Genomic DNA, 14,725 nt, shown 5'->3' on the forward strand with positions numbered 1-14,725 from the left:
AGAGTACAAAGGGTTAAGATGAGTGTTGACGAATTACATTTATCGATGTACTCAGCACTCTTTGAATACACACTTCTTTGCAACTTGGCTTTTAATTATTAATTTTTTTTTTGGTCTTACAATTTTTGTGCCAATTGACTAACCGTGTCCTGTATCGTCCCACATCACTCGACAGTCGTTGATTCCTAAACTCGGACGTTCGATTTGAGATAAACTGCGACGAGTAGTTATGACTGTTGAATGTGTATGGTACGATCCTCGTGTTGCGGTTGAACTCGCGTTTAATAAATGGGGCTAAGTGGGCCGATCCACCACACCCCACGAAGTGCAGCGCTTACGAAACTGTTCGGGTGTCTCAATAGCTCGGTTGGCCCTTTCTATACATATGACGGCTGCTCCAATTTTCGTCTTGTTCGAAGGTACCTCATTGAGAGGCGTCTGGTTCTTGCGACTCTCAATCAAGATTGCATTTATATAACCAACATATTTTTCATAACCAAAGTCCGCCACCGTAGTGTAAGGGTCAGCACGCTCGGCTACCGTACTGGAGGTCCTGGGTTCGATTCCCAGGAGGGGTCAAGTAAATATAAGTCATTTTTTCACTTTAATATTTATTCAATATTACCCTGGACTGGTACCTAAAGGGGAGGAATGATCACCTTTTCTTCATGTGTTTACGATTAAGATAACACTGCGTTTATATGATGCAGTGCCCTATGCACCATTGGGGTGCGGATTAGGGTTTGAATGAAATGAATGAATTATTCTACGCGTCAAAGTTTTGTTGTGAAGCCAAATATGGAGGTCCTCACCAAAACGTTACATTTCCATTATAAATGATTTTAAGTAGCTCGTAAAATTGTGAAGTTTTGGTACAATTTATAATGATTTCATATTGGTTTAACACAGGATTGGTCACGTTTTGTCGCGACTTTAATTAAGGTTTCGATAGATTACAGTAAACATAACTGATTTTCATTTAAAGGATTTTTTGTGCAATATTGGAAATGTAACTTTTTGTTAGGACCTCCACAAATAACCTAAAGCTCTTTGCAGAAATATTTAAGCTATTCCGTCGATACGAGTGCGATAATGCTGCAGTTTAACGGTAAATTCTTATCCACTCAATACGGTCTGTCACAAAATATACCTTTAGTATAACATATCTGCGCTTTAATAACAGAAGGCGTTTTACCTCTTATTTGTGTTGCAATCTGGCGCTGTATACATTTAGTCCCGTCTGGCTTCTATCAACATTGTCGGGTGATTGTGATTACTGATCGCTGTTCGCCATTGGATTGTCTACTGTTGTTTATAAATGATTGATTTTAGAGCATATTAGAGTAGATTAATGGCCCTATAATGTTCAAAGCATTGCGTAAATACCAATGGTCTTATGACATGACTTCATGACAACTGAAAATATTTTCTAACCAACTGATTGCAATTTTAAAATATCGATTAAACATTTGTTATGTTTGTCTGATATTTTTCGACACACCCCTACATGCTTCACTTCCATAATATTCCATAAAACCAGAACTCCATTATTATTCTTTTTTATTTTTTACCAGAAATGATTTCATCCTATTTTTATGAAGCATTACGTAGAACATAGATGATAATTTTTAGCAATGTATACATTTTGTTTATTATATGAAATGTACATACTTATGTATGTATATACATAGGGTATTTTTTAGAGGTTTGGTTTTTAAACTGGCAACTTTGTTTCTACAGACCGTCAATTTGGCAGTTGACAGTTGATTTGTAGTCAGTACGTTTTGCCATTTCACCATGAATAGACTGAATGACAATTATGCGCGTCGTAGATTTGGTGAATGCGCCGAAAACAATATTCAGCTTGATCCTCTTTTTTAACGCAAAATTTTGTTCACCGATGAGGCACATTTTTGATTAAATGGCCATATCTATAAGTAGAATTCAGAGTGGAAAAAACCTAGAAGTCTTTGTCGAGACGCCCTTACATCCATTAAAAGTCACTGTTTGGTGTGCTTTATGGGTGGAATCATTGGCCCATATTTTTTGCCGGCCAGAATGTTACGGTCATTGGAGGGCGCTACAGAACCATGATTACTGACTTCTTCGTACCTCAATTGAATGGTATTGATGTGACAGAGCTGTCGTTTCAACAAGATGGCGCAACATGCCACACGACGGGTGCCACCATCAATTTCATGCGGGAAATTGTATAATGCGGCATATTGCATATCCACACCCTGAAAACACATTTATATTTATATATTCGTGGTTCACGAAGATATCCACATTATTCTTTGCGATTTCTCTTGCATAGTCCTTGGACGTTTCAACCCGCATAATGGAAGCATTAATTTATTACAAAAGCATTAAAATGACCGCACTCCGTCATTACAATATCTGCCAGGCAGTGAGTAAGCGCTCGCCATTTGCCGTACAATTGATGATACTCCGAAAGACTCGCTTATTTAAATGGTGACCATGAGCGAACCCTTCGTCGTAAAAAGAGATTAACTTCTTTAATTTGTCTTACGCGTTTGTAAGTACACTGTAGCCGTACTGGGTGCACAGGCCATAAAATTATAAAATTTTGTAATTTTGATTTTATGTATTTCAAAATTTAACATTCCTCAAAATTCCGCCAAATATTTTTCAAATTGGCTTGTACATCTCCTTTTCTTTTAAATTACGTGATATCTTTCCCAGAGTAAGTTACACGTACAAATAATGTATGTTTTTATCGTGTGATTAGGTATTGCTAACGCCATCAGAATTAATCTTAAAATACCCACACTCTGGTGTTTACATTGTTATTGTGTATATTTCATCATTGAGCATCTATAATATATCGTTTTGCCGCACATTCGCCTGAGAGATCACATTTCGACTCCATTCAGTCTGCTTTCATCATTATTTTGCCAAGATCATGCTTCGCTTCCATACATTAAATAAAATTATAAATTACAACTTCAGATTTTTTTGGTCATATTTTAACTAAGGGCGATGAATTGATGGAACTTTAACACATAAAACTTTTGATATTTTCAAATGTTTCTGTAAAACTAAACTTAAAGAAGGTAAGTAATTTTCAATCCGTTCACGTTTGTAAAATGCTTTCTAAAGCCGATTGATCGTAGGAGCACTCCGAGGAAATTTCCTTCAATTTCCAGTGGCCAATCTGCGAAATTGCCTCCCAGAGAACTGTTTTCTACTAACGTACGAGTACTAAGTAAATAGGTAACAGGGTTTGCTTTTATCTCTTTCACTACCACTCGCCGAGATCAGAGGTCCAGGGTTTCGTAATAACATCAATCTGGAAATATACCTTCTTGGAGAAAGGATACTAATATACGTAGTACATGGAAAACATATTCTTCCTTATTCTATCCGCAACTATTGGCCGTCAGTTGTACATTGTATGAAAATCCATATACAAGCGTTCATCTTCATTCTCATTTTATCCACAACTGTTGGCCCTCAGTTGTACATGATATGAGAGTCCATATTTTATTTATTTATCTATTTTCAAAATATATTACATACATACATAAGTCACATGTATAATATTCCCAATGAGTAATTTCCATTATATAATTAAAATGTAACTTTGTTTTAAAATCACTGTAAATATTTTATTATAACTTAATTATAATGTCTACCGGTTTCGAAGCTAACCGCTTCTTTATCAAGACTGATTAATACTAAAACACCATCTACCAAAAAATATTCAAAATATTTTGACGGTTAGGGAAAGAAGCTTGGGTAGATCTCAAGTGGCTTTATTCTTTTGTGTTAATTGGCAGTCACAGTCAAAAGGGATCAGGGATGATGAGTGATCGGAAACATATTTAATAACGGACTTTTACCATAATCATTTACTTGTGTATTTATTAGTTGATTATTATTATAAATTGCCTTTTTAATTTCTAATATTTCTGCGTAATCTATTTTAAGTCCTCTATTGCATGCTTTGAAACCGGTAGACATTGTAATTAAGTTATAATAAAATATTTATAGTGATTTTAAAACAATGTTACATTTTAATTATAAAATGGAAAATCACAAAGTTAGTGCTTCAAATATCAATTATAAAATTTCCATCACTCATTTTGGGACACGTGATTAAGGTTCACAAGACTGAAACGGAAATAAGATAGTTACAAAAAAGGTAAAAAAAATAAACAAAACTAACACGGAGAAAAATATGAAATATAAAACAATAAACTGGTATAATAAATAGGCATATAAAAACGTAAGGTGAGAAGCACGCTTATAGGCAACAAGTGAGAAAATATAACTTATCACTAACACAAATATCTTTCCATTAAGTATTTTTTCAGTTCATTCATTTTGGATCCCTGACTGGGTTCTATTTTATGTACTTGTATGTCTGGGAGCTGGTTAATTTGAAGCTTTCTTCTTTCTTATTTTATTTTAACTACTGGTCACCAATTATACAGTATCTACTCAATGAATTAGGGCCACGCAGAATTTCGCGCAATTTCTCAATTCAAACAGGAATAACTCAGAGAAAACCTTGAATAAAACAACATTGAATTTTATTTACACATGAACACTTTATTACGCTTAAATGACGCATATATTTTCATATAAATATAGTTAGTATTTAGTATTTCCACCTTTGGAAGAAATAACTGCCTCAATTCTTTTTGGCATACTTAAAATGCACTGTTTTATCATGTTTTTTATTTCTTCGTCTTTTGACCAAATTTTTTGAATATTTTTTTTTAGACAGTCTACTGTCGGATTTGGAAATGAGTATACCTTATTTTTTAACATGCTCCATACGTTTCCTATAGGGTTAAGGTCCGGAGAATTTCCAGGCCAGGGGAGCAAAGGCAGATTTTTGTTAGACAAAAATTTTATTATTGATTTAGCCCGGTAGCAAGGTGCCCCATCCTGCATGAAGGTGTATGGACCTTCTGTTGGGTCGAATGTATGGTAGAAGGGCAATAAAATTCGTTGGAGGACCTGCTTATAGGAATTTTGGTTCATTGTTCCTTCCACGAAAAACAACGGCCCAGGTAAATTGTTAATAATACATGACCATATCATTGTTGCAGGGGGGTGTTTGATAACTTTTACCACACAGGCCTCATTGTAACGTTCCATTGGTGTTCTCCTGACGAATCGACGGCTCTCTGTCACGGCTTCTAACCGGCACTCATCACTAAAGATGACCTGAAAAATAATGAAAATTTATGTTTAATTCAAATATATAAGTTTATTTACTAAAATGATATGTTGAAAATTCAATTTAAATAAATACCTTTTTCCAATCATCTACCGAGTAATTTCGATGTAGCCTGGCTCATTTTAATCGATCCGCTTTCATTCGTGGTGTCAATTTTGGTACTTTTACAGGGCGCCTGCATTTCAGATTTACTTCGTAAAGACGTCGCCTCAGTGTTGATACCGATATATTTATACCCTCTTCTTCCAATTTTATTTTTAATGTTTTTGCTGATGCACTACGGTTTTCTAAGGCACTTTGAACGATTTTTCGATCAGTCCTCGGTGTTATTTTTCTAATCCTACGACAGTTCTTTCGCCGATTGCTGGTGGCGGGTGACTGATTTTTTATTGATTTTGAAATTCTGCCCACTGTTTGACGAGAAACGTTTTCTTTTTTTGAAATTTCTCTATTAGATAGTATTCCTAATTTCAGTAGCACTATAACACTAGACTTTTTTTCCTCAGAAATGTCTTTACTTTTTCCCATTTTGTCCTTTTCAAAAAAAACTCTTGTGTTTACATCAATTTTTTTTACTTTATGAACAAAAATTAAAAATCAAGTTTTATTTCACAAGACACGATAACTATATAACCTCTCTGAACAAAACAACAACCAGAACTCAAGAAACTTCACTAATAAATGAGATAGGACTATTTTTTGAACTTTCAACTATCTGTCTACCTGTGCTAATTAGGGACCTTTCTCAGAAAAAGGGTTTGAAATTTTGTAAAGGCTTAAATAATCCAGGTGTATTTTACATATTATTGAAGGTAATATACATGATATTAGATGTCAATAGAAAACTTAAAGTATTTATGTAAAATAAATATAATAATCCAAAAGATTTCAGAGTATTCAAAAAAATAATGGGTGGCCCTAATTCATTGAGTAGATACTGTAGATAGTATGAAGGTCCATATACGAGCGTTCTTCTTCTTCCTCATTTTATCCACAACTATCGCGCCTCAGTTGTATAATGGTATGAAAATCTAATACGGGCATTTTTCATCTTCCTCATTTTAGAGTTCAGTAATAATATCGAACTCTTTAATAATAATATTGAAAAGTTCAATAATTTTGTAAAAGAGTCCTTTCTCCCATATTTTGGAACGATCATTAGATCGAATAGTATTTACAGTTTCCTGGAATGCACTTAACACTCAGTACTGATGACATTGCTTACATCTAGTTTGCAACCAACCCACTGTTGCATTAATATTTGATACCATTCAAAGTAAATTAATAATAAAAGTAATAATAAGCTTTTCAAACGCAAAAAAATCACTTCTCCAAATAATATTTTACAATGCTCCACAAAGTTAGTGCTTTAAATATTCAAAATGTACTTAAAAGTACTGATGGCATATCGCTCACTCCTTTCAATAACGTCATATATCAAAAAATGACAATTTTCAGTTGTGCATGTACTACAAAAAATGTACTATATCCCAGTAAAAGCGGCATATTTTTAACTTAATAATTACCCGCTACAGGGCAGAAAGTGTTGTTTTTGCATTTTGAAGAAAAGGTATTGTTTAATTATTTTTTTAAATATACTTAATATTTTACAAATGGAGAAAAAATATTCAGGTTTTACCTAAAAATATCTATTGCACAGTGAAAAGTTAAATAAGTGGCTTAATATTTATTTTTAATACATTTCATTTTATTTTTAAACTTTAAACACGATCTCCTGAAAAATCAAGTTTTTTCATGACGTTGTTGAAAGGAGTGAACGATATCTCACATCTAATTTGCAACCAACCTATTACTTCATCAATATTTCGCTCCACTCTAGAAGAAGAAGATAAAGTGTAATTCAGAGGGCGAAGCAGTCTGATTAACTGTGATATTGTGTAGCCGACGTTTAATTCTGTATTCCTTTGAAGCTTATCCAGTTATTTCGAGTCAAGGCATTGTTTCGTATTGTTTCGCCGAGTATCATTTTACTGGCGAGCGGATAGCGCTACTGTATTGTGACTGCTTCTAAATTGGATCACAGACCCCCGTTTCATTCCTCGGCTCCATGTTGGATTTACCGCTTTACATTTTTCAACATAATTAAATTCACGATCGGATATCTTCCTACAACTAATACTTACTCTTATTTTTATATTTTTTTTACAAAAATGTTAGTAATATGTTGCCAAAATAAGAATGAAAGTAGACTGAATAAAGTCGAAAGGGGATCCCTCAGACGAATGTGCAGCAAAACGATGTACGATAGATGTTCGAATGGTGAAATAAGGAAAGGATGCAAAGCTGAGATAAGCATTCTCGATTGAGAATTAAGAAAGTTGTGTTGAGATGGTTTGGACACTTGGAACGAATGAGTGAGGAAAGAACGGTAAAACAAATTTATTAGGGAATGTTGTTAGAAAAAGGAGCAGAGGAAGACCTAGAAAAACTTGGCATGATCAATTACTTTTTTAATTTTGTCAATTACTTGAGAGCGGTCAAGACATATTTATAATTTTTATTTTTTTATTTTGTGACAAGTGAAACGGAGAAAAGGATAAGTACAGAAAGAGTGAGAACCTTTTTCGATGCAGTATTCTCTCGTTTAGAATATTTGCAGTCTTAATTATTTGTGTCGTTCTTCAACTATCATAAAGCCATAATTTCTTTCTTAGAGTATGTATCAATATAAATTGATGAGTAAAAAAATATTTCGTTCGATTAAGAGAGATTTTCTTCTATTAAATTCCACGTAACCATTTTCTGATCCTGAAATTATAAAATCGTTAACAAATGCAACGCAAGAGAGCAGTGCGTAAAATATTTTTTTCTAGAACCGACAATTTTCATTTCTAACGCTCAAGAGTAAAATACCTGCCAGTGTTGAAAAATATTATCAACCACTAGTAAACATCAAAACCTTATGGTGTAAGTATATTTGATAACACGGGCTTTTCCATCAGTATTGACCTTACAAATAGGTACTTCTTAACCGCTCACTTTATTTTTCCTCACTTTCCCTTGTAAAATTCTCTCTTTAAAAAGCTAAGAAACAAATCACCATCATCTATACCTATCTATAAGGAACCCACTAAGAAAGTGACAAGTTTGTGTGAATAGGCAAAGGTCTGCGATGTGAAGTAAACATAGATAGAGATTGATATCGAAACTTTCGAAACCCTCGTTCATCCAGTTCTCCTCGACCGTTTTGTTAACGTCCTTTCCCAGCAAGCAGCTTATAATGACTCGCTAGAGCTACCCATACCTGCGTTTAAATAAATGGCTTTGGTAATCGATAAACTGAGATTTCTTACGAGATTAATCCGGTCGTTTAAAAAAGAAATAATGGTCAAACCTTGCTTGCTCGTGTTGTGTTCGCTCATTGCGTACTCCCAGCTTCACCTGTGTTTGTTCATTAACATTTATAATGAAATGCAGTGCCTGATGCAAATTTATTTATAGTGCAACATGAATGTGCCAGTCTTGCGCTTATTTAGTTGTAAACATCGATTTAATTATTATTATAAGCAATGTAATCTTACTTAATGGACGTAAGACGCTTTGAGATGCAAATTTGCGTCGCGCGGAATTTCAATTTAGACCACGTGAAAGTGTACTTATCTCGATATGTCACCGAGTGCATACCTATGCAAGGGACTATAGGCCGTAATGCAGTCGCAAATAAATGAAATGGAATGTGCTGTACAAATTTGATCTTAGAGCCAGAACGCGGACTACTGCTTTTGATTTTTTTTATTATTCATGTTTGGTTAAATGGATAGATAAAAATAAACATGCATTTCCAATATATTTAATTTCACAATGCTTGTAAAGCAATCGAAATACCAAAAATCTTAACAACAACGATGTACATTTCCAAGCACAAGAGCACAGACTCTTTTATGGAGAGGCACAGCGAATCGAAATATAAAAGTTCTCCATATGTATAAATGATTCAAATGTTATTATGTTATAAATAAAAATGTAAATATATTAAATGAATAAAAAATAAATAAAAAAAAGAAAACACTTGTTTTTTTTTAACCACTTCATTTTTTATTTTATTTAAACGACTAGTTTCGGAAGCTACATATGATTCCATCTTCGGCCCTAAATATAATTCTTACCGCAAAGTGAATGCCGAAACAATAAATAAATCGAAAGTACACAATTAAAAATACTTAGTGATAACAACTGTAAAGAAACACACTGTCCGCCAAGATTGGAGTTTAGTATTGCGTGTGTTACAGTTACGTTTTTAACAGATGGCGGTGTCATTGCGGTAAAAACACTTTTTTAAACATATTTTTTTAACTGTCACAGGTGTCTATAAAATACGCTCGTATTTGATTGCAACATTGTGTCTAAATTTAGAAGTTCCAAAAACTGTGTACACGTGTGTACAGTGATCACTGAAACCGGGCCATAGATATCATTGTTTGTTAGATGAAGCTACAAAAAATATTTCTATTTAGAAACCATCATTCTTACCTATCAATAATGAACATATCGACACATCCGCTTTACGGAAGAGCTGAGACGCCATCAATTCTCAATATCGAAAGTTAAGACTCGTAATTTCCCCGCTGGGAATAAAAGACGGAATCCCGTGTCGACCGACGAAGTGCTCCACTACTCGGACATTGAGGTCGACGATAATTATTGTGATTTAATATGAAAGAAATCGTTACATAACACGCGAGATTTCGAATCATATTTTGTATGTCAAGGTTATTCCTACATATTAAAAAAAAACGGAAAAATGAATCTACCTACTACGCCCAACATCAGCGGTGTATAAAACTAACTAAGCGCCACAATGCTCCCGCGCAGGGGTAGGCAGAGATATAAGAACGACACCCCAATCCGTCTGTGCAAACAATCATAACCTCTTCCACATTTATGCATCTCCTCGTACGTATCCGCCGATTATTTCGATTCCATCCCCAAATATTTGGAAAATCTAATCATGCCGAGTTTTCTTTGGTCTTCCTCTGCTTCTATTACTAACCACATTCGCCTCATAAATGTGTTTTACTGTTCTTTCTTCTCACATTCGATTCACGTGCCCAAACTTTCTCAACACACCTTTTTTAATTTTATTGATAATGCTTATCTCAACCTTGCATTATTTCTTTATATCACCAATCAAACATCTATTATACATCGTATTGCTTTTTAATTTTTAATTTTAATCAACTAACAAAAGAAGTCTTTGAGACAAAAACTGTACATATTTTGCTATTTCATACAGTATAATATTTCATTTTTATAAGTTACGATATGTTCCATTTTATTTTCACAGCATTGTTGATATAGTTTCTACAACAAAAAAAGAAAACATTGCAGATGTAAAATTTGAAGAAAATAAAAGTTTATCACTTTCGTATTTTGTGGGTGTTATGCATTTTATTGAAAAATAATATTATCACACTTTTACAAGTGTGAGGTAACAATTAGACGACCAAATATTTTATTCAATTTATTAAACCTGTTTCCCACTTTGCAGATGGCCAACACGTTGATCAAGCGCTCTTTGGGTATTTTTTTTCGACTTCTTCTCTTTCTAATAAACAAGTATTCTAATATACATTATTTCGTTTCAATGTATCAAATAAATAAACATGGTTTATTTATGTGATGAATTGAAACTTTGCCTAAGAAACCATCTTCAGAATGAAGTATTCTGCTTTTGATAAATATGTACATACACTATATCTGAAAAGTTTATTATATTATCTATGAATTTCAAACTCTTGGCTGAGTTCCCATCGTTCCACTGATAAAATAAGGATAATATACATAATGTAATAAATACAGTTTTTTTGGTGTAATCACTTTGTATTACTGCCCGGTAACCGGGTTTCGTCGTATCCCACATCTTCATACCGAGTTACTTGAAACTCAGTCGCTGGTAATAAATATTGTAACATGGTACAAATTTTTATGTATTTTAGTAATTTCTAAATTGGAATTTGTTTTAAGCTTGTAATTTTACTTTTTTCTTCAGTTAAGCAAGACTAGCTTGAGGAGCATTTCATAAAAATAAATAATTAGCGCCATTTTTTAAAAAATACTACCTCAAGACCGGTTCACTGTATGTAATCGAATATTTTACTTCAACAAACATATAAACGATCTCTCCGTACGTATTTTTTAAAATTTTTCTCTGGGGTACCAACTCGTTATTTGAACTAAAAAATTAAAATTGAATTATTTTAACGTGTTTTCAGACAATATAACACAATAGATTTTTATTTTTTGTCACTTTCACCCGAAAGCATGCCCACCGCTCGCCCGTTTGACTCAATTATACCTTTTTAGTACCGTGGCTGATGGAGCATTTCGAAATCTTACAAGAGAGACGTCGTGTCTTCCTACTTCCCACTTCCTGTCCGCCGCGCTGCGCGTTGCATCACCCATTTCAGCCCAACTGCAGCCGACTCCCAGCCCTCCCATTTACTGTGACAATATATGTCTCTAGTGAAGTTCTAGTGATTCAAGAACAATGTTTCGAAATCGGATCACATATCGCTCACTCCTTTCAAGAACGTCATAAATCAAAAATCGTCAATTTTCAGTTGGACATGTTTTCGGAATGCCCAGAAAATGTACTTTAGCCCAGCAAAAGAGGCGTATTTTTTAACTTAATATTTACCTTCTACAGGGCAGAAAGCGTTGTTTTTTTGCATTTTGAAGAAAAGGTATTGTTTTATTATTTTTTAAATATACGTATTTTTCAAATGGAGAAAAAACCTTATTTAAACCAGAAAAAACAGGTTTTACCTAAAAAGATCTGTTGCACAGTAAAAAGTTCTATAAGTGGCTTGATATTTATTTTTAATACATTGTATTATATTTTTAAACTTTAAAAACGTTCTCCTGAAAAATCTTTTTTTTATATTTATGACGTTCTTGAAAGGTGTGAGCGATATATTAAACTTCCAAGAATTTTTAAAGCGTATTTGTCGATCATGGGTAGAATTGGTGAATATATAACTAACTAACTAACTAACCATCACGCCGCTTCCTCGCAGGGGTAGGCAGAGAGAATCGAACGCCACACCACTCTGTCTTTGCAAACATTCTTCGCCTCTTCTACATTCATGCATCTACTCATACATACCCGACGATTATTACGACTCCTGACCCGGCCGCTTTCAAGTATTTGACATACCTGATTGTGCCAAGTTTTCCTCGGTCCTCTGCTTCTTTTTCCAACTACATTCGCCTCATAAATTTGTTTAACCGTTCTTTCCTCGCTCATACGTTCCACATGTCCAAGCCATCTCAATACACCTTTCTTAAATGAATATTATACCTGTATAAAGTTAACGTATTACGGTCTTAATCCCCATAAATGCCCATACTTCCATATTCTTCTTCATCCATATTGAGATGTCAAAAAATGATATGAAAAATTACTCCTGTAATTGGAGATAATCCAGATTTGTAGTAGTATTTGTATCCAGACAAGTATTTGGACACTCTCAAAATGTTGTGATTCGAGTATGTTAAAATTTCACCACACGACTTTTCCCGGCTGCATGTTCGCCGTAGAAATTATTATTGTTTCGCTGTTGTGAAAGCGTGGCAAAACTGACAGTATATTTATTTGATTTTCCTCTGTTTCTTCTTGCAGATTGGCGAATGGTGTTTTTCTTCATCTCAGACACGGGGACTCTGTGAAAGTGTAAGTTTCTCTGCCTATATTGTCTTGCCGTACCGCTTTCTCGCTCGCGCCCGCTGTCGCCAGTGCGCTAGAGCGGGTAAGCGACGCCGCCGTATCTCTATACAGTGAAACCTCTATCTATCGTTTTTAAAGGGACCTATTAAAATAAACTATAAATGCGGGAAAACAATGAATGCGGGATTAAGAGGTCAATACGCAAGTAGATACGACAGAGTAAAGATACCGTCTTCCCAATCTGCATAACCATTCGTAGGCTAGAATTCTAAGAATACAGGTTTCAGATGCAAATGTATTTATTTAAAAAAAATACAAACCTGAATAGAATTTAAAAAAGAACTGAAGTTTGTTGGTCCAAATTTGTTTTTAACTGTTTTATTTTCGTAGTCAATAGTATATTTTCAGCTTTGCAAATAGTATTTTTTTCAGCATCGGTTATGAATGTGCGTAGACAGTTTTCTTTCAAAGAGTGTGCACGCTTCTGGAAATGCAGGTACAGGCAGCGGCTCCTTTTTATCAATATCGACCTCTCCTGCTATCGGTTGCACGAGCATTCGATAGTTTCTATCCCATACGTTGCCGTTGAATGTAAGAAAATTGGAAAGAATGTAAAAAAACAGACAAAATGCATCAAATATGCAGCTTAATTCCAACGATAAATGCGGTAAATGGGGATAGAGAAACGATCGATGCGGTTTACTTTAATTTGTAATGAATTCGGGATTGAATAAATAAACGACACATCCGGGAAAACGATTATTCGAGGAACGATAGAAAGAGGTTTCACTTAATTGCGTCCAGTTATCGAATGGTGGAGTATGGATAGGACCTATCGTCACCGACTGGTGACCCGCCCGTAACTGACCCGCGCGACACTAATTACACCTAGAACTGTATCGATTCGAGTCGAGCAGCTCGGATGATTGACCCCGGATATTCCTTTCTCTGATCACGTCGTTCTTTCATTAGCTTCGCTTTTCCCTAATTGTCATTCGATTAAACGTGCACTTAGGGTAATGACAACTCGATCGTCCATATCTTATTATTCAATAGTTCTCTGTTGAACAAATCATCCTCATTTATTTATAGATTTGGCGATTAATTTGTAGAACTCCATTTTAATTTATGTATTGAATGTTACATCAAACACTGTTTTTTTTTATAATATCCTCAATATTATTAATATTTAAAGCATTTACTTTGTGGTTAGTCATTTTTACTTTTTTATTTTTTTACGAAAATGTTAATAATATTAGTATATAACCACTCACCGAGATTATGTCTACCGGTTTCGAGACGTATCCGTCTCTTCGTCAGGACAATCACTAACACAGCATTTAAACAATACCACCCTTCACCACCATAGCACCATAGCACTATTTACACTCAAAACTACACAAAATTTTCACATGATTTTTTAGTCTAAGTGTGTGCCGCGGTACACTGGTGTACCGTGGTGATTAGTTGGTGTGCCGCGGAAAAAAGTCTAGTTTTGTGAAAATAACACAATTGCTCCAAATTTTTATCGTTGTGCTCAGTGAAGTAGGCTCACATTTCGCATTAAACATAATACGTTAAATTTGTTACCATAATATGGTAAATATAAACGTCTGAAATTTCTTAATTTGGTAGGTGTACCTTGAATAGAAAAAGTTTGCGGAACACTGTAATAAGTTGCATTTATTGTTAAAGAACACACTAAAAATCAATTTTGTGACAATTGTTTCGCCTAGTCGCAAAATTGATTTTTATGTGTGTGTGTTTTTTAACAATAAAATACAACTTCGTAGACTCAAAAAATCGATGTTTGATTTAACATT

General features: G+C 34.2%; 1 protein-coding gene across 2 annotated transcripts in view; it reads left to right on the top strand.

The window, feature by feature from the left end:
- Positions 1-14,725, top strand: part of rdx (BTB/POZ and MATH domain-containing protein rdx) — a 226,889-nt gene that overhangs the window by 94,723 nt on the left and 117,441 nt on the right. For both annotated transcript variants that reach the window (XM_088271367.1, XM_088271368.1), the window contains exon 3: positions 12,858-12,908. The gene's annotated coding sequence lies outside the window, so the exon portion shown is untranslated. The remainder of the gene's footprint in view (positions 1-12,857; positions 12,909-14,725) is intronic.

The sequence above is a fragment of the Brachycentrus maculatus genome, unplaced genomic scaffold, assembly GCF_059751285.1.
Source record: "Brachycentrus maculatus isolate JH-2025_06_01 unplaced genomic scaffold, ASM5975128v1 h1tg000438l, whole genome shotgun sequence".
NCBI lineage: Eukaryota > Metazoa > Arthropoda > Insecta > Trichoptera > Brachycentridae > Brachycentrus > Brachycentrus maculatus.